Consider the following 19,654-nt stretch of genomic DNA (forward strand, 5'->3'; position numbering starts at 1 on the left):
ATAAGTAATAAACTCTATAGTTTTTTTTTTTTTTTTTGTTATAGTAGTATTAAAGATAGCTTAAATGTGGGGTTACATGTTTGCTTGGAAAATCGTTAGACATACGCGCAGCAAGAAAGTTGAAAGTCTTAAAATTCACTATATCTTTTGTTTGCTCACGTCGCGACGTACGTAAATTACCAATGGCAGTATTAGTTAAAGCATAATCATACTAGGAGATTACAGCGGAGAAAATAATGAGATACACATTATGATTTTTAAGTGTGTTACAGGAGATAGATTTGTATTTGTTATGTTACAGTAAGTAACACTGTGCAGCAGTTGATCAAGATTTATCTCCTGAATACAGTAGCAATTTCTTACTAAATTTCTTTATAGAAAAGGTAATATTTCATCTTGTGTGAAACGTTTGTTGATCATGCCGTGCTTATACGTAGACATGCAATGTTATTCGTATTAACACAATCATTCTTGTTTTTCCATTCTTTTTATATATATATATATTGTGTACCTAATATTTTGTATGTTAAAAGCAGTCTACCATGGGAAATATATTAGACAGTTTCAACATCCTTTTTTCTTATCCTTTTTATTTTCTTCTCTGGTAGCTGAATGGTCGGTACACCAGCTGGCCTTGATCTTAAGGAACTGAGTTTACGACAAACGCCGAGACTTAGTTGAACTCTTGAGGTAAAGGAGGATGAGGAAAGAAACTCAGCAAGGGAGTAGAGGTTATGGGAAGAGAGGGGTGAAGGAGGAGAACTATGGAACCTAGAAAGAAAAAAGAAGAAGAAGAAATAAAGGACTTGGTTTTCACGTAGCTAGTCGAGAAGAGAACGGCCAAGCAATTACTTTGATAGCATTGGTAGAAGAAAACATCTTTCCCCGTATCTAGTGTCGTTACGTGCACTAGTATGGGTACGGATGTGTGTGTTGGGGTGTGGTTATAGATGAAAACACACACTCACGAATTGGGGCTGAAAGGAGGGAAGGAATTAGAATATACTACACACACACACACACACACACATATATATATATATATATATATATATATATATATATATATATATATATATATATATATATATAGTGTGTGTGTGTGTGTGTGTGTGTGTGCGAGAGAGAGGGACAAAGCGAGATCAGTACATGGTGAGGATGCGATGCGTGATGGTTGGAGACTATAATGTAGAGAGGTAAAGGGAAAGAATCTCTTTCTAGAGGAGTCCAAGAGAGAGAGAGAGAGAGATGCTAGGCAGTAATTTTGTGTTGCCATGATGGGTACAAGGGAGGCGTTGACCCATCCATCTCTAGGGATGAATAAATGGATGGAGAAGTCTCTCCCCCAAGGCGGAGTGATTTAGTCAGATTTACTGTCTCTTATGAGTGCAAAAGGCAAGTAGTAGAAAGAGAAGTGGGAGAGAAAAAGCATGAAATTTATAGTTGGACCTTAGCCACGAGTAATTTCTAACGTCAAATTGCAAAGTTACATAGTAGTTACAACACATTGCTACTTATGGTATTCACACGAGGTAAATGGTAACATTCAGACCAAGACGAAGATATCGGTTTGATCTCTTAATAAGTGAACTATTATATACAGTAATTGTCTTATACTTAGGTACGCTGGTCAAATCCTACTTAATAGCTTCGTGATTGTCAGTAATATTGAGATAGAGTTCCCTTGTTGTTACATATGGTGAGCACAGGTTCAATTCCCGATGGGATCTTATGGAGTCCAAGTCCTGCGTTAAATTGTAGATTCACGTCTAATATACTGTCGGTACTGAATGAGACGCTAAACTCTAATTTATCCATCCATTAGTGTTCAGACATGAATATTCATGGTGTAATTATCATATGATCCCTCTACTTCAATAGCCAAGTTTACTTACGTTTTCAATTTTCATTCTAATTTTTGTCTAGGTTATTAGGTAATTAAGTTGAAAATACAGTTTATGCACAGAACTAAGTGCCCTGTACTTAATTGATTTATTAATCGAAAAAGTATTGGAAAAATCTTCAAAATATTAGTATATAAAGGAAACATATTGTCCAAAGATAAGACATATATCAATCTATAGATTTGATTCATCTGAACAAGGAAATGCGTGATTGTAAATCCTAATGTGTGGTTTTCCAACAAATTAACTGTAATTAACATTTGAGGTTGTAAGAAATATAATTTGTTTCGGCAACAATAATGGATTCAATAACACGCCATCTATCAAAAGTAGACTGGTACTGAAAACCTTTGATTATAATACCAGAAAAAGAACAGTGTACACAAGGTTAATAAGATTAAATAACTTAAAACTGTTACAAACTCTTAATTTTTTTTATCTAAGTCTCAAGTAATATTTGCAACGTCACTCATTTTGAACATTTTATTTTGAACCCATTCTGATCCCTTATGCGCATAAGGAATGAACTTAAAAGGTTGAAGTGTCTCCTGGGGATTCGAGTAAAATTGATTCTAACGCAAAGTTCGCCGCTGCCCAATGTCTATTATACTAATTTCGGCGTTCCATGTCGGGTAATTTGCATATTTATGGGCTTTCATATATCCAGAATTCAATCATATACTACTATAACGATAGGACACAAAATTGCTTTTAGTTTCTTTAGATGTAACTGGACATGAATGTGGGTATATGCAAATCAAATTGGATCAAGTACTGCTTCTCTGACACATGTTACCCACCCCGACCGCCACCTTGCATCCGCCATAATGGATTCAACTTTGGTTTTTCAAATGGGAATAGGTGCAACTGATACATCAAATTCATGTACAATTGTCTCGGAAATTCATTGGTGTAGTAATTTTTACCATAGCTTTTACTGTTTGGAACGTATTGCATGTTAAATGTCAGGCACTTCACAAAATAGAAAGTTGTAGAGAGCCCCGTTTGTACATATAATCTTTTACGTGATTCATCGTTGATGAAATATTCTCTGAACGTAATACATACAAACACACAGAAGTCAATACTGAAAGGGTAGGTCTTCACCCAAATCTGGTCTTATCTGGATTTACATTAGGCATTTTGACCTAATACAATACTTCCATGTTATAATATAACATGGAAGCAATAACGATCACTCACATTAATGTAATAAGATTATGACACCAATGTTACAAAGAGTTTATTTATACCTACAGTATTTTCCAATTAGAAATTGTTTTGATTTGTTAACATAAAAAAGGATATAAGCGTAACTGATATTACTCCGCAATGTTTATTCGCAAAGTGCCTGAAGGCATTTAACATGCAATGCCTACCAAACTTTACTAGCTACGGTAAAGCTCACTACACCAATGAATTTTCGAAAAAAAAATGTACATGAATTTGATGTATCACTTGCACCTATTCCCATTTGAAAAACCGAAAGTTGAATCCAATATGACGGACCAAAGGTGGCGGTCGGGGTGAGTAACATGTGTCAGAAAAGCAGTACTTGAACCAATTTGTTTTTCATATAGCTACCCACAATCATGTCCAGTTACATCTAAAAAAACTAAAAGCAAATTTATGTCCGAGCTTATAGTAGTGTAGGATTGAATTCCAGATATATGAAGGAACATAATTATGAAATTACTGTATGGGACGCTAAAGTTAGTACAATACACATTGGGCCGCGGAGAACGTTGCATTTGAATCAATTTTACACGAATCCCGAGGGGACGCTTCGCGAATGTATCTTGCTAGACTTAAAGGGAATTGATACTGTCATTATTCATTTCAGTAACTTCCAAAACTATAGTATCAACACTAATATCAATCATGTTTTTATTATTTTTGCACCATCCCATCCATCCTAAGGGTGCTAGAGATGTCTTATCGGCATAATGTTTTGTTTTCTATGTTGTAAGTCATATTTGTGCCAAGTTTGGAAAATTGCTCCAGGTATTCAGCAGTTTCACAAAGGTGTATGTGCTTTCTTCACATACATACACGTTTATCATCTCTCTTATGACAAAGAGGTGTATTTATAGATACATTTTTTTGTTGTTTGGGTAGACGAGATGAACAGCAACACTTCCGATGTTGTTTAAATGAAAATTCAGCCCCGCAACTTGGGTTAGAGGAAGGTGGGAGATACATAAAAATGATCGAAAATGACCTATATTATTGTCGAATCCATAGTTTTCGGTGTCACTGAGACGAACAGTAACAATTCCGAAGCACTTTAAATCCAAAATCAGCCCTTTACGTCCAAAACGAAACGTATTCTTCCCCTGCGAAGAACGCGTATTCTGCTAGTATATCATAAAAAGTTATGACAGATTAGAAGTATTACAAGGGTCGTTCAAGGTTGACTGAGATTTTTATTTCCTCTGAAGAAACAGATAGCACAAGAAGCACAAAACTATGTCAGATTTTCAAAGTATTCTCCGTACGCGTCGAGGCACCGTTACCATTGTTGTGGTAGCTCCCTGATTCCTTTTGCGTAGAAAGAACTTGGTTGTTATCGTAGCCACTGGAGAACATCGTTCCGTAGTGCTTCATCTGTCGTGAATTTCTTCCATCCCAAATGGTCTTTAAGGGGTACAAAAAATTATAATCACTGGGGGCTAAATTTGGACTGTAGGGGGGGCTAAATCTGGACTAGAACTTCCCTGCGCATTTCGGATGTTCACAAACAGTCATGCATGGCCACTTCTGATCAAATGTCACCTGGCGGGGAACCCACCTTGCACAGATTTTGCGGAAGCGTAAGTGGTTGTGAATGATTGTCTCAACACTCTCGACACTGATATTCACCTCGGCAGCAATAGAATGAATCTATTTTACTCTATTATTTCCACTTCACAATATTTCACGGCGAATGGAAAAAAAGTATTAAAGTATAAATTGCTCGTCTAATTTCAGCTTTTTAATATGAAGTTTTAAGGGATACGTTAAGATTACTTTTGGTTGAAGAGTATTGTTTTAATATTTTACCCATACACTACACCTTACGACCACTGTTTCTTCCTGACATGTTTTGAGGAGGGGGAGCACTGCCACCCCCTAAGCTCTGAGAGTGCCCCCGGAAGAGACCAAAATAAGACGTCTATAATATAATAATAAATAGATTAGTACCGTCAGTGCCCCCAAACATTGTTTCTGAAAGAAACACTGATTACGCCTTTGAAATCAGTCCTTGAGGTTACAAAAACAAGTAATTACACGAAAATGCAACCTAAGGTAATACTTTAATTTTTGCTTTTTGGGTAATACTTTAATTTTTAATTTCATAATTTGCTCTGATCAGAAATCTTGACGTCAATGTTTTTTTTTATTGTGATAGAAAGTTCTTGAATGAATGAAACGGTTTGATCTAATTCATTTCGAAATAATGCAATAATAAAGCGGAAGTGACTACTATACTAAACAACTTAATTAGTTAAATTTTTGTATTAATTATTGTTAATTGGTAAATTATTGTTCATTTGTATTGCCAAGCTATTAACTTACAGTATTACAACACAATATTCTTATGAAAGCCTACTTGAAGATACCTTTTTAGATATATTTCCTTGTTGTTTCATTCTCTGAAAATATAGATCACAGGCAGCTCTGGTTCAACTAGGGCTCGGGGAAAGTGAAATTTATCCAGATCAGCTTGAAAAAACAATTAGAGCGCAAACTGCTGCTATATACCAATATTTTTATTTTTCGTTACCACTTTTATTTCGTAGAAATTAGTAATCAAATTCTGACATGGTGGTTCAGTGGTAGAGTTCACCTCTGGTGCATGAGGTTCTTGGTTCGATCCCAGTTCGCACCAAATGAGCTTTGCGGTGAACAAACACCCTGTGAATGGATTTCTTAGGGGTTCTCCTGTTTCTTCCCACTTTCTTTATTCCACCATTTCATTTATTTCCCATCATCGCCGTCTTCTTTAGCCTAGCCGGCATAACCATAGGACGTAAAACTTAAAAACTTCATTTATTTTTTTTCAGATTTTGACATGTATTTACTTTTATGTATGTATATTTTGTATTTATGATAGTTTTTATGTACTTGGTGCATTTTTGTGAGGCTTTTGTGAAGTTTGATCTGTACAAGTGACTATTCAGTATATATTGATATACTGTATAAAATGGTATGTCCAACAATTGTACTACTATATCTCTAGCCTATTTTTGTTTTGGTAACTGTTAAAGTTTTAATTATGTCTTTAACTTCCCAACTCGATTCTGTTTCGTGCTCGTTGGGAAGAAAAGCCAGATTTGTATGTCTTTCCTGGCTCATAGTGAAATACAAGTACGATTTTATCAGTTTAATTTTACTGAAGGACAGTTCACATGATGCGTCAAATAATTGCAAGGTAATGAAAATTTGAAGTGCAGTTGCCAAACTCTTACAGGTTTCAAGCCACATAAAAGATATGTATTTCAGGATGACTTATAAGGAAAAGACCAGAAATTCTTTAGTTTCTTGTGTTGTGTTTTTACTGAATGAATGATGTCTATATAATCCTGATATTGTAAGAGGTCTGTCCTGGTTAGTAGTTAATCTTCTAAATAACTCAACGCGTTTTATCACTTTCTTAATTGACTTTTAATATTTGACCATGATAAGTATATATAATTAACTTTTCTGCACATATAACAAAATATATATAGACCTTCATACACACTTATCTACTCGTTAAGATGTCTACGTACATGTACAATTATTTATATCGTTGCTATAGTAACAACAACTCATATTTTAGCTACCGATTACAAAATAATCTCTAAATCTCTACATGTCTTTCTTTTTCGTTATTCATTATATTGCTCATATAATTCGCCTCTGATCCCTTTCTGTAAAATAGGCACAGATTGCCAATGATACATACAACGTTATCGTTGTAATATAATATCACACCGTCAAGGTCATTGGGATTCAATAATATCAAATCATAACAACATGCAATCAGACTTTCTTCAGTTTTATTTTATTGTTGTTGGACAAAATCGGTTTCGGAACTGAAATATACTCTGTTTTTAATTAGGTCTCGCATCTGGATAACAGTAAGTCACTCATTTCTTTTGTCTCATTTCATCTACAACTTCATTGATAGTTCTTCATTTCAGCTTGTGCACCCACAGATCCATCATCTGCTGCTTTTGCAGTTATGCATATTCTTCTTCTACAGCGTGTTACTGTTGTTACGTTCTATTCTCAGCAGTTTCCTTGTACTGCATATATGACACGCTCCAGCAGTTTGAGTCTCTAAGCATCAATAGACTGTTTCAGTTCAGCATTAATAGACCTGTTTCAGTTGAGTGGAAAGTATCTTCACATCTTCTGCTCTTGTGCTCCATCGAATGTCATTGGTTTTAGACCAATCTTGACGTACTTTTGAAGATTTCGCAGATGAGTAGATCCATAGGAAAACACAAACAAACGATCCACTGTTTTAATAAAAATTACTACTAAAATGTTGACATGAACATCATATACAGCAACAAGATTCAAGAAATGATTGTTAGGGAACGAATACGACAAGAGAATTTGCATTACTTATCGAAGATTGAACCCGAAATATGGACCGGCCATTATAGCTCGGTTGTCATATACTTGATTTCTGCAATCGTGACTGTCACCTACATACATCACACTGAAGTTTGTTGGTATATCAACAGAAAAGTTTTCAGTGGTCTTCACCTCAATAGCAACAAGATCAATAAGTGTTTCCCGAATTTGAACTGCGTTTTACTGTATTTCTGCAAATCGAATAATATGCGACTACTGTTTACATAGGAGCAATCAGGGGTTAAATTAAAGATGAGATATTTCGTGCTTTTCACAGCTTCAAATATGTGCTGGTGACTTTTTACAAGATAGTGAATCAGTTTATTTTGAGTGCTGTGTGGAAAATAAAACAATGTTCTTTGTTTTGCCTTCTTTGTTGTTATTGAATCTGTATGTATTGTCATGATCGGGTCAAATTTCCCCACAACTTTCAATAAAGATAAATACTTTTCCCGGATTTTGATTTTCAGTTGAAGACTTTCTGTACCCAAGAAAGGAAATGTTTTGTTTTGAATGGAATTAGTAAGATGATAGTTCCAAAACGTTCCTCTACAGTTTAGAAAGAAATCAAAGAATAACACAGAGCCCAAACATAGTGCGGCGTAATCAGACAAACGTCTATTGGTCAGCAAGGAGAATTTCCGTAGAACAAGAGTCATTGCTAAAATTTGAGATAGCCCGAAACACTGAATAAAAGAGCAAGAGGAGCCAGGATCTCAAGGCGTTAAAAATAAAACGCCTGTTTCTTCCCGCAAAAATACCCACAAATGCAAAATTTCAGAGTGCACTGTGAACTGTAGCATAAACATTGCAATACATTGAAATTTGGATAAGCCCCTATATACTTGACAAATTGAAAGCGGAAATGTTCCATTTACTACCATCCGAACAACGCCAAGGAGAGGCAAATTGGGTTCCCGCATGCCGTGACAATTTTTTCCTCGGTTTCATGATTGTGAAAGTTTTTTGCAATAAGGTAACGTTTACACAGTTGCGACAATTATAAAACAAATACAGCATATTATCAATTACATATCTTTCAGTTATTACAGAGAAGAACATTTCTCTTTGATTGACAGTTGTAATACATCGACAGTAGTGTAAACTCACAAAACATCCAGCTATACGCTGAAGAGTTGTCACGTATGTGGCTGCATTCGAGGTGAACCTTGTACTAAAAGGATAGAAAATCACTGGGCAGTATATTGTTCACATGTTGTATAAATGCTTGTTTTCTGCAATGTAGCAACATTGGCCTAATTCACTGAAAAAATGCACCTCTTCACCGACCACAAATTGGCTATGGCATTTTTCAGAATGACAGATTGAGAAAAGAAGTAAGTTCTTATCCATCCTACTCAAATGATTCAGACTATAGTAGCTTTTGACATTTTGCAAACCGAAGAACTCATTGCAATGCTGACATTTTGAGTTCAGAAGTGGCCTAGGAGATGCTATTTTGCAGTGTTTAAATCATACTTCTCAATTTGTTTCGTCAGACGTGCTTAATAAGCATTTAATTTATTTACTTTACTCTTAGTGAGACAAACGATTATTACAACGGTATCGTTGTACTGTCATTGTCTGTACGCCCCTGTCATTGTCAATCTGTACCTGTTTTATGTAAAGGATCAGAGGCGTCATAGTTGAGCAGCTATGCGAAAAGAAAAAAAAAAGAAATGTCTTGAGGTTGTTAGGTAGAAATAATAAATAGATATGTGTGAAGTAACGATTATTGAAATGTAATGTGGTGAGACTTCTTTTGGAAATAAAAAAAAAAAGGTAAAAATCTAGTTATCCTCGAAAAGGATTGTGTTAATCTGCTAGTATAATTATTCTTCTGATTACTAGTTATCCATACGTATTGACTTGTCGTATTATGTTTATATGTATATGTCCTTATATCTTTTTGGTGCAACGAAACCCGGGACCCAGTACAAATCTTGAAGTAGAGTAAAGATAGGGTCTTATTTTTTTATAAAAAGGGACGTATGAATATTGAATGTACCTTTTTGCGTAGTGGGAGAAAAATTATACGTCAGTCAACTATGACTAGTATACGCAGTGAAGATATGTCCGTAATTTGTAACTCAGAAGAACCTATGTCTGAAATAATAAATACTAAGCAGATCTTAGATATGATCCAACAATTAAGTCAATCCATGCAATCGAGGGATGATAACTTGATACAACAAATTAATGATGTTGCAGTGAAAGTTAATCAACAAACTAATGATGTTTCGATGAAAATTGATCAGCAGGTACAACAAATATCTAACGATATTGCACTGAAAGTTGATGAAATTATTGCACTGAAAGTTGATGAAATTAAACAAAATACAAATCAACAAATACAGCAAATTTCTCAGGAAATTGATGAGAAATTAGATGAAAAATTTCAGCAGTTTGCTGATAAATCGTCACAAGATATCAATACTTTGAAAAGATCTATAGAAGTTTTGGAATCCGCTATAACTCAACAAGCATCACAAATGAAAGACACGACTTCTAAAATTAATAATCATAGTCTACAAATAGAAGTTTTGGAGTCTGTTACTACACAACAAGCGACTCAAATAAAGGATAATATATCTAAAATTCACAACCATAGTTGTTTGATACAGGATATGCAGGAGGAAATCAGATCGATGCAACAAAGGCTAAGTAACAGGAGTAATGCCTCAGTTCCTTCTAATAATGAGGAGACGCTTCATCAACGAGAAATCCCAATTATTGAGTGTGATTCTACATCTCCTTCAGTTTATTCGTCTGAAGATAACATAGTACAAGATGCTAATGAAACAGCCGGAGTAAGATCACGAAGGCACATACATGAAAGGAGACAGGATCCACGAATGCCAGCAGTACGGTATGTTAAACGGCAACGGAAACGAGATATTGGGGAGTCTAAGGTTTGTTTTAAAGTAAGTGAAATCAAGGCGATGACCAAATTCAGTGGGAAATGTAATGAAATGACGGCCAGCTCTTTCTTAAAACGTTTTGAAGATGAGTGTAATCTAATGGGAATCGATCAATCTAAATACCTGAAATTATTGCCCCATGTTCTACTTCCACCGTGTTACACTTGGTACGAAGCCGTACGTAATAGAATAAGTAATTATGCAGATTTCAAAAGAGCTTTACTCGCAAATTATGAGAATGATTTTATGCTCGCAAATAGAGACGCGGTGATTAGAAATCGACCTTATAACTCCCGAATTGATAGATCCGTAACAGACTTTGTAGTGAATACATATAACGAGTTGAAAAATATAAATCCGTTACAGCCAGAATCCAGAATTATAGCTTCTATACGTATTTTACTACCGTTCAAGTTACAGCAGGTTTTATTATCAACTCAATGCGTTAGTTTCAACCATTTGATCATGCTAGTCCAACATTTTGAGAACCAATTTCAGGTACTGAATTGTAATAGTAATAATAATAACAATCGTGTACCAGGAAACTACAATCGTAACCAAGGTAATCCAAATCAGCTAACAATCAGAAATGTAAATATGAGAAATGAAAAGATAGATGGTGCTCGATTTAACAGGAGATCTAATAGCATCAATGGAACTCAAACTCAGTCTAGAAACAGTGGTACTCGATTTTATAATAATAGACGAAATTTTATGGCCAGGCAAAATCGTTGGAATAGTGCAAATAATAATAGTAATGTAGGCAATAGATCTAATTTCTTTCGTAATAGAAATAACTTTGGTGCCAGAGAACACACACCTACACAATATCGAGAAAGTACCCAAGAATGTGGTATACAATGTGATCTAATGGAAGTTATGAGACACCGTGACCTAGGATAGATTGTATTGATGTGAAATGGATTGAATCTGCGTTGAGGAAAGATGAACATACTTTATGGATATGTGAATCGGTTTATTGTATCCTATTTTATGTTATTTTATCTTGAACTTCATGTTTATGATCGTAATTATTCAACTTATATCAACATATGTGTTAACGTTATGTGTTTCCTTTGATATGTGTATTATCAACCTCAATTACTAATGCACTAAATGGTGATCGCTAGTATGTTTGCATGCTATACTGCCTTCTGATCTTGTTAACCTTTAATATGATAATGATCTTTATTTGTAAACAATATCGATTGTACATGGATGTTTTCGCATATTGCAGAAAGGAATAGTTAACTAGTAAATTTGCAGAACCCTATTGAATAGATCCATCGACTTTATATATATATATATATGGATATATGAATAATTGTAAATATAAAAGAATATAACATTGTAATATGGTATGAGAAGTAAATATTCGTGGCAATGTAACGTTATTTAATACGAGGTCTATTCCAAAAGTGAATGTTCTGTAATGATTAATCCAGGGTTCTTTCCTTCGTAGTAAAGCTACTGCGGAATTCCCGTCCATGGCGACATATACAACGGTATCGTTGTACTGTCATTGTCTGTACGCCCCTGTCATTGTCAATCTGTACCTGTTTTATGTAAAGGATCAGAGGCGTCATAGTTGAGCAGCTATGCGAAAAGAAAAAAAAAAAGAAATGTCTTGAGGTTGTTAGGTAGAAATAATAAATAGATATGTGTGAAGTAACGATTATTGAAATGTAATGTGGTGAGACTTCTTTTGGAAATAAAAAAAAAAAGGTAAAAATCTAGTTATCCTCGAAAAGGATTGTGTTAATCTGCTAGTATAATTATTCTTCTGATTACTAGTTATCCATACGTATTGACTTGTCGTATTATGTTTATATGTATATGTCCTTATATTATGAAAGAATTAGTGGAATGAACATGTGTGAACATGAAGCACATTCTCCACCACAAGTTCACATGGTCTGGTATGAAAGTACAAATCCCTTTTACCAAAGTTGCACGCACCGCTCTCCCGCTTTGGTAATTGCATTTCCAAATTGCAACGATATGTAGAAGTGGGCGAGGATTATATTGAAAAGTGACAGGAAGATACAACTCGAAAATTGAAAACTAAAGGAGAGCGACTCGTAATTTTTCTAAACGCCTCGTGTGTGTATACGTATATATGGTTCACTGCATATATATATGTACACAAAGATTTTCTCTTACGATGTGCCATTTATATTTTTCGTCATTGAAACTTCGCGAGAGAAATTTCTAAAGCCATTTGCTATTTTCCTTGCGGAGATGCTTCGAAAGGCTATGCCATTGAGGCCGTCTCGTAATTGAGTTTTGGGTAATGTTGTTATATACTTGTGTACCTAATATCGTAACCGGAGACTCCACTCCACTCTACTCTATAGATGAGACAAGAAATCGCTGTTGTCTGGTTTTCATCTCCTTCGCGACGCAGGCATGACTCTTTGCCCACGCATCATCAACTCTATATTTCTCTGTCTGCGTGTAACACAAACACACAACGGAACTGATGAGTAAATTGAAAACTAGATTCATATGCCTATCTCTTTCTCCCTATCTCTTTTTCCTAGTTTCAGCAGTGGTACCAGTTGAGTGAAAAATTTCTCATAAAATCCACCTTGTTATATTTCAAAATATTCTTCAACGTTTCAGTCATACTTTCCATATTAATCGCAAATCAGAGGAGAAATATTTTATGAACCAAAATTTTCATTTAAATTTTGTTTAGGGATCATTCTACAACGTTCAATTAAAACTAATTATAATTATTTTATAATTAAAATCATGGGTTAAGTTTCTTACGTGATACTTCATTTTACTTAAGCATTTACATTACATCAAAAGACCCAATTGCATGAAACCCATTTTGTATTTCATTAAAGTTGATCTCGTAGAGACTGGGTGTTTAAAAAAGATGTTAAACTCTAACTATTCTTTACGTACTAAAAGGGAATTCATGTATTCACATATACAGCATGTTACTTACTCACAAACAATGCCACTCCTGATGTTAACACAAATCTACCGACTTCATTCAGTAGTAGAGACCGTTCTTTTTCGTACGAGAGAGCAAAGAATCACATTTTTAAAAATCTAAATAGATGTTTGAAAGATTAAGTTTCTTTGGATTCGGCACAATCAACTGAAATTATATTCAGATAAAATTAGATTTTTTCAGTAGAAGTAGTAGTAGTAGTAGTGTGTCAGTCAAATGTGGATGAACTCATGAGGACAGCGCTTACGAGTTGAACCCACACTCATTCGACCTTACCTCAGAAAATAAGCTGAGGTTGAGTGAACGTGAGGTTCAAATCATAATGTGAGCTTGAGATCGAAATGATGTGAACGTGAGGTTGAAAGAGTGTGAGTGTGAGGTCGGCCGAGTGTGATGTCAAAATTATGTTATGAACATGAGGTTGAATGAGCATAATATTGAAATCATATTATCAGCGTGATGTCGAAATGGTAATGTGAGTGTGGTGTCGAATGATTGTAATAAGGAAATGAAGGGAGCGTGAAGTCAAGTGAGTGTCATGATGAAATGATGTGAGTGTAAAGTCTAATGAGAGTGAGGTAGAAATTAGGTGAATGTGAGGTCGGATGAGTGTGAAGGCTGACTGCTGGCGTGAGAGTGAAGTTCAGTAAGGCTATGTCAAACTGTGTATCTTTGACGTCAATAGCTAAATAGACGAATATACCGATATTAAAATAGTATTGCACTAAGATCAAACAAGTAGGGACTAATTGCAACTCACGGATTAATAAATACCAATAATGCTTGTACCGCTGCATGATAAGCAACATTGAGTGTCTTTTTTCTGGAGGGGGGCTGTCCTATAGTATGATTAACTGAAGCAAGCGTAAACAAGTTTCTATTATTTGACTCAGCAGACTTTAGTGTGTGTGTCTTTTTCGATAACTTTTCTCAAATGTGTCTGATTTTTATGAAACTTGGTATACACTTTTTCTCGACATTACGAAGTCTTTTGTTTAGAGCTGGAATTCATCACTAAATGACAATAAAAATGTATTCGATGTTGCGAATTTACTCATATACACTTCCAGTTAAACTTAAGTTGATATCATTCGATAGTATCTAATTTGTGATTAAAATTGATTAACGATATGCAGGTAAAAGAGGACAAGTAACCCAGAATTTTGAAGTTTCCTCACTTAAGAAGAATCTTAAAACAGTTTCTCAGCCGATGTTGCTACATCAGTCTCAAGAAAGGAACAGATTTTATACGTGATTTAGTACGAAGAGAAATGAGAATTTTTATTTGCATTTTATTCGATACGACTTTCCAAGCTCTTAATTATTTATAGTATATTCTACAATCAATTTTTTTTTTTTTTTTTTTTTTGAAAAAGAGTGCTCTGTTTATTTTCCTGTTTGTGTGCAAGTGAAATTATTCCTGAGTAAATATACAATTTTTGGGGTAAAATGAGCACTGAGTTTAGTAACATAAATATCAATTGACTACATAAACATTTCAATAATAACAATTCTGATATATAAACAAAACATAAATGAGTCTTCCAGTGCTAAATTCCCATATGAACCTATTTACAAATTAAGACAGATGTCCATTTTCATGCTCTAAAAATAATCGATGTCCATCACCATGGGTTTTCACAGTACTGTTTATACTACTTATTTGAAGTAAAAAATTTCACCCAGCTTTTGTGCTGATGGGAAGGATTTTAAAATGCTGACTGCATTTCCTTTCTGTATTGCTAGGCTTTTTCGTTGTAATAAATAGTGTTTGCTTCTTGAGTGGCCTGACTTCTTAATTAAAGTTGATACTAATTCATTCAAAAATTCACTGGCTTCTTTGCTAAAAAACCCCATCGTTTCCGTAGCAAAGGCAACCAAAAGATGATCTTTCAGTCTGGAGTACTTTGTATGTTTTCGTTTAACGGCTGCTTCTGCTGCATTTGCTGCTTCCTTACAAGTTAGTGTTATGTATGAAGGAGTGAAAGTATCAACACATGTTACATCCCATACAAGACTCTGGCCCATTTTCCAAGGGATTAAAGTTACTCCGTCCGATCGATTTTCATCATTTCGAAACAATCATTCTGGATCTATGATGCTAGGAACATCAATGCTGGCGAGTGCTTGTTTGATTATTTGGTTTAATTCCGTGTGACGTGTGATTCTACCACCACTTCTAATGCCGCTTAAAGTATATAAGCCTTTCTCGTCCACTCGATCTTGGCACGTACATGTGAATGGGTGGCAAACATTTAGTCCCAAGCGTATTGCTACACATATTTTGAAAATATTATCGTCTAAAAATGTTCCGATTTTTTTTTGAAGGTGTAGCTTGTAACCAGGCGCCAGACTCTTTTTTCTGAAGTGCTTTTAGGCGAGCAACGTCAAAGGTATTTTGTGAAATTACCTCCTTTCCAGCCATCTCGTTTAGTAGGATTTCATCCCATTTTCTTTGTGATTACTTGGCCTCCGGAATGGCATTATAATAGATGCCTTTCCATAATTCCAATGCTTCCGACAGATGAGGGATTTTCACTTCGTCAACTGAAATTTTCAAAATGTTGGAGACTAGTGACAATACCCCACAGCAAGAAGACAAAAACGCAGGAAGGTTCAAATCGGATGCTCTCCGAACACCCAAACCACCGAACCGTATTGGCAAACTTGCCTCAGCCCATTGACTTTCATCCAAAACCTGATTTATTATTGATTGTATAGATGTTTTCCGGGAGCCATCCAGTTGAAGAACTTTTGATGGGAAAAGCCATGTTGGAGTGTTACGCAAATGTAAGTTGATTTGGGGACACCCAGACATTTTTTTATGAGGAAGAAGGCTATATGTGATGGCAGTCCCTTTATTCTATCTGTCATCATTTTTAAATTGTTCAAATGGTATCCAAAATAACTTTCATAGCCATCCTCGAGTAGTGGTGGTCCCATTAACGACAGCTCGAATTCCAGGCAACAAATTCTGAAACTGGGCTTCTATAATTGGATTTGATTTACACGACGTGAAGAACAGTTCACATTTAGAAGGATTAACTTACAGACCTATCTTCTTAGATTCTGTCAATAAGAAATGTAGATCTTGTATAACTGTATGTGGTGAGCCAACTAATGTGCCATCATCTAAATAAAATAAATTTATTTCAGAAGAAAGCGAGCGCACTATTGGGTAGGTTGCTAAGCTAAAAAAATCATCGGTCCAGCAGGGTTACCTTGTTGGCATCCTACTTGTGATGAAATAGATCTATTTCCATAAAATAACAATGATAATAACTAGAATAGCTCTGCCAGCAATATGGATATAGTTGAGGTAGAATTAGTTTCACTTCCTTTAACATGGAGTCTCTTTCGACTGAGTTAAAAGCATTTTTGTAATCTATTTTGAGGAGTATCTTGTTCGAATCTACATTTGCTTTTATGAATGTTCTGGTAGCGTGGATGATGGACTCATTGCCCTTTTTTGTGGCAAATCCCAATTGGCGAGGTTGTAAATAGTTAGTACAACGATTGTAGACCAATGAAACAGCAATCTTTGAAGCCAATCTTCTAAAAACACAACCTACTGCTATTGGCCTGATTCCACCGTCTTTCTTTCGTAAGGCACATAAATTTGCTTCGTAAAAAATATTGACATATATCCGGGTTTGCCTTTCCATTTAAAATTAGATTTGTCATTCTAGTTATTGATTTTCGTAACATGAGCGCTGAATCACCTGCTAATTTGGACGTTAGGTCTTTTAAATGTTGAGGCGACAGTCCGTCTATCCCTGAAGCCGAACCGCAGGGAAAACTATGGATGGCCTTTAATACTTCATCCTCATTAATCTTTAAGCATGGGTATAATTCATTTGGATTATCTGGCATTATTTGAACTCTAGATGATGATGAGTGTTTTCCATGCAGGAGTTTATATGTTTCCTCATTTGCAGGAGCCAAGGTATCATCTGAGGCTAGTAATCTCAAAGCCCCTTTTGTATCAAACTCAGAAATTTTGGATATTATCTTATTTGTTAAATTAATATTACGTTTTCTGCTAGAAGCGGGAGGAGTGTCCATAGAGGAGGTTTCGTTTAGATTTTGTTTTATGATGTTTGTGACAGATGTTGAGCTACGATTTCTGGGTAGACATAAATTGTAAAAAGAGAATAATAATAATTTCTTCCAAGAAACAAAACCATTCTTGTCGATGCATTCCTCTACTACAGATGAGAGTGTTCTTGCTGCTACATGATTATTTTTACTCACGAAACATATATGTATCATGTTCTATAACTAAATGCCTCTGCAGACTTCATCAAGAATAGGTGTATCAATACAAATTAATTGCATTTGCAATTTTATAAGCGAAGTTGTATCACCGGTACAGGTTTTTACGATAGCTTCGGTAACTACGACTATAAATACAGCATTGTCTGGGCAATGTTCGATTCGACTGGCCAGTGGCGGATCTAGCCCTGCGCCGGGGGCCTAGGCCCTCAATAGTTTGAGTATCAAAGATAATTGAAGCTATCATTCATATATGTTTTAAAGTTTAGAGTAAACTCATGATTTACTTATCATAGTCTGAGTTCTGGCTGCCCCACCAGTTTTTACCTTGTTGATCCACCACTGAATCGAACTATCATTCATCAGTTAATTGCTTTTAGTTAATGGCAGCAAGACTATTCATTTATAATTATGTTGTTCGTATTACACTTTGTGAAAACAATGCACTAACATTCTACTGTATTTTCTGCAAAGTACATGGCTTTGTTTTGGTCATGATACCCTGTCTGGATTCAAAGTACATTAATTTGCTGTCAGACAATTAATGTAAAAGTTGATGAATCTCAAAAAGGCAACTCAATGATAATTACTAATAACTTTTAGCTATTAGAGCACTAACGATAGTGTTAGAGCACTAATGTACACTGACGAATGGCATTTGCCCCTGTTTTGAGATTATTAATGTTAAATTTGGCAAATCTCAAGTTGGCCCCGCTAACAATCACTAATACCTCTTACGCTATTAAAGCACTAGTATTAGTGTTAGAGTACTAATGTGCAGTAACAATGCACTAAAGAATGGCACTTGTCCCATGTTTGTCGGACAGTTAATGTGAAAGTTGGTAATTCCCCACTTGAAACCCCCCATTAATAATCACTAATAAGTCTTAGACTATTAGAACACTAACGATAGTCATAGAGCACTAAAGTTAGTGTTCTGTGCATTCATGTGCACTAAAGATGAACTAACCATCTCTAAATTTCCATTAAAGTCTGTAAATTTGGGAGGTTAGCTTGAGATAGTCCTGACTTGTGTTTTCTCATGCTTGTACTATTAATTACGTGTTTACTTTTAACTTTTTTTCTCTTTTGTTTTGTTGTGTGTCTTAAGGTCTGTTAAACTTGTAATTATGTAAGCCAATTGTAAATGAGAATATTATTTTCTTGTAATAAGTAAACAATAAATAAGTAAATAAACAATAAAAATGAATTACATAGAGGAAAAGCACCAACACCGACATACCATTTTATTTTCTGGCTTATAAAGCTGAACTGAAGGACCAATATTATGAAGTAAATACATTTCTTTAAACCAGCAACACTACTCAATAAAATTACGTAACAAGTTTTAAAAATTGCCACAATTGTGACGATTTGTTCAATTGTCTCCGAAATTATATTTTTAGAAACCAGGCCCCAAAACCACATACCTTCAGAAAATTATTATGTTGCAAAATGAAAAGAAAATATCTTTTTAAATTTGTATTTTGATATCCTTGTATACGTTCTGTAACCACAATAGTAGGTTTACTTGTAAAATACTATTAGGTCTGCACCATACTTTACTTTCTAAATGTGGAAATAAGTGCTGATAGAAATAGTCCTATCGTGGTATTAGGCACAATTCACAGTTCTAAATAGTCTACACATTTATAGGTATTTTGTAATTTAAATGAACATTAAAACGGAATATCGCTACGGAATTATACATTCAGTCTAAATCGCAGATGTAGAGGTCCCCTTCCACACCGACAATTCTGTATGTGCTCAAACCTCACAGGATACACACTGAACCCATTCTTCTCCGCTGGTGTTTTCGGAAAAGTCTTTTGCAAAAACTACAAAATGCATCATTACTCTCTGGTATATGGACACTAAACCTTCATCTGATGATGAGTCGTTGTCCGCTTGTTGTCCGCTTGGACGTAAATTGGGGCTTAATCCTACTTGCATTTCCTTTTTGAGTCTTCTTGTCT

The sequence above is a fragment of the Thermobia domestica genome, chromosome 8 (genome assembly GCF_964235325.1).
Source record: "Thermobia domestica chromosome 8, izTheDome1.hap1.1, whole genome shotgun sequence".
Lineage (NCBI taxonomy): Eukaryota > Metazoa > Arthropoda > Insecta > Zygentoma > Lepismatidae > Thermobia > Thermobia domestica.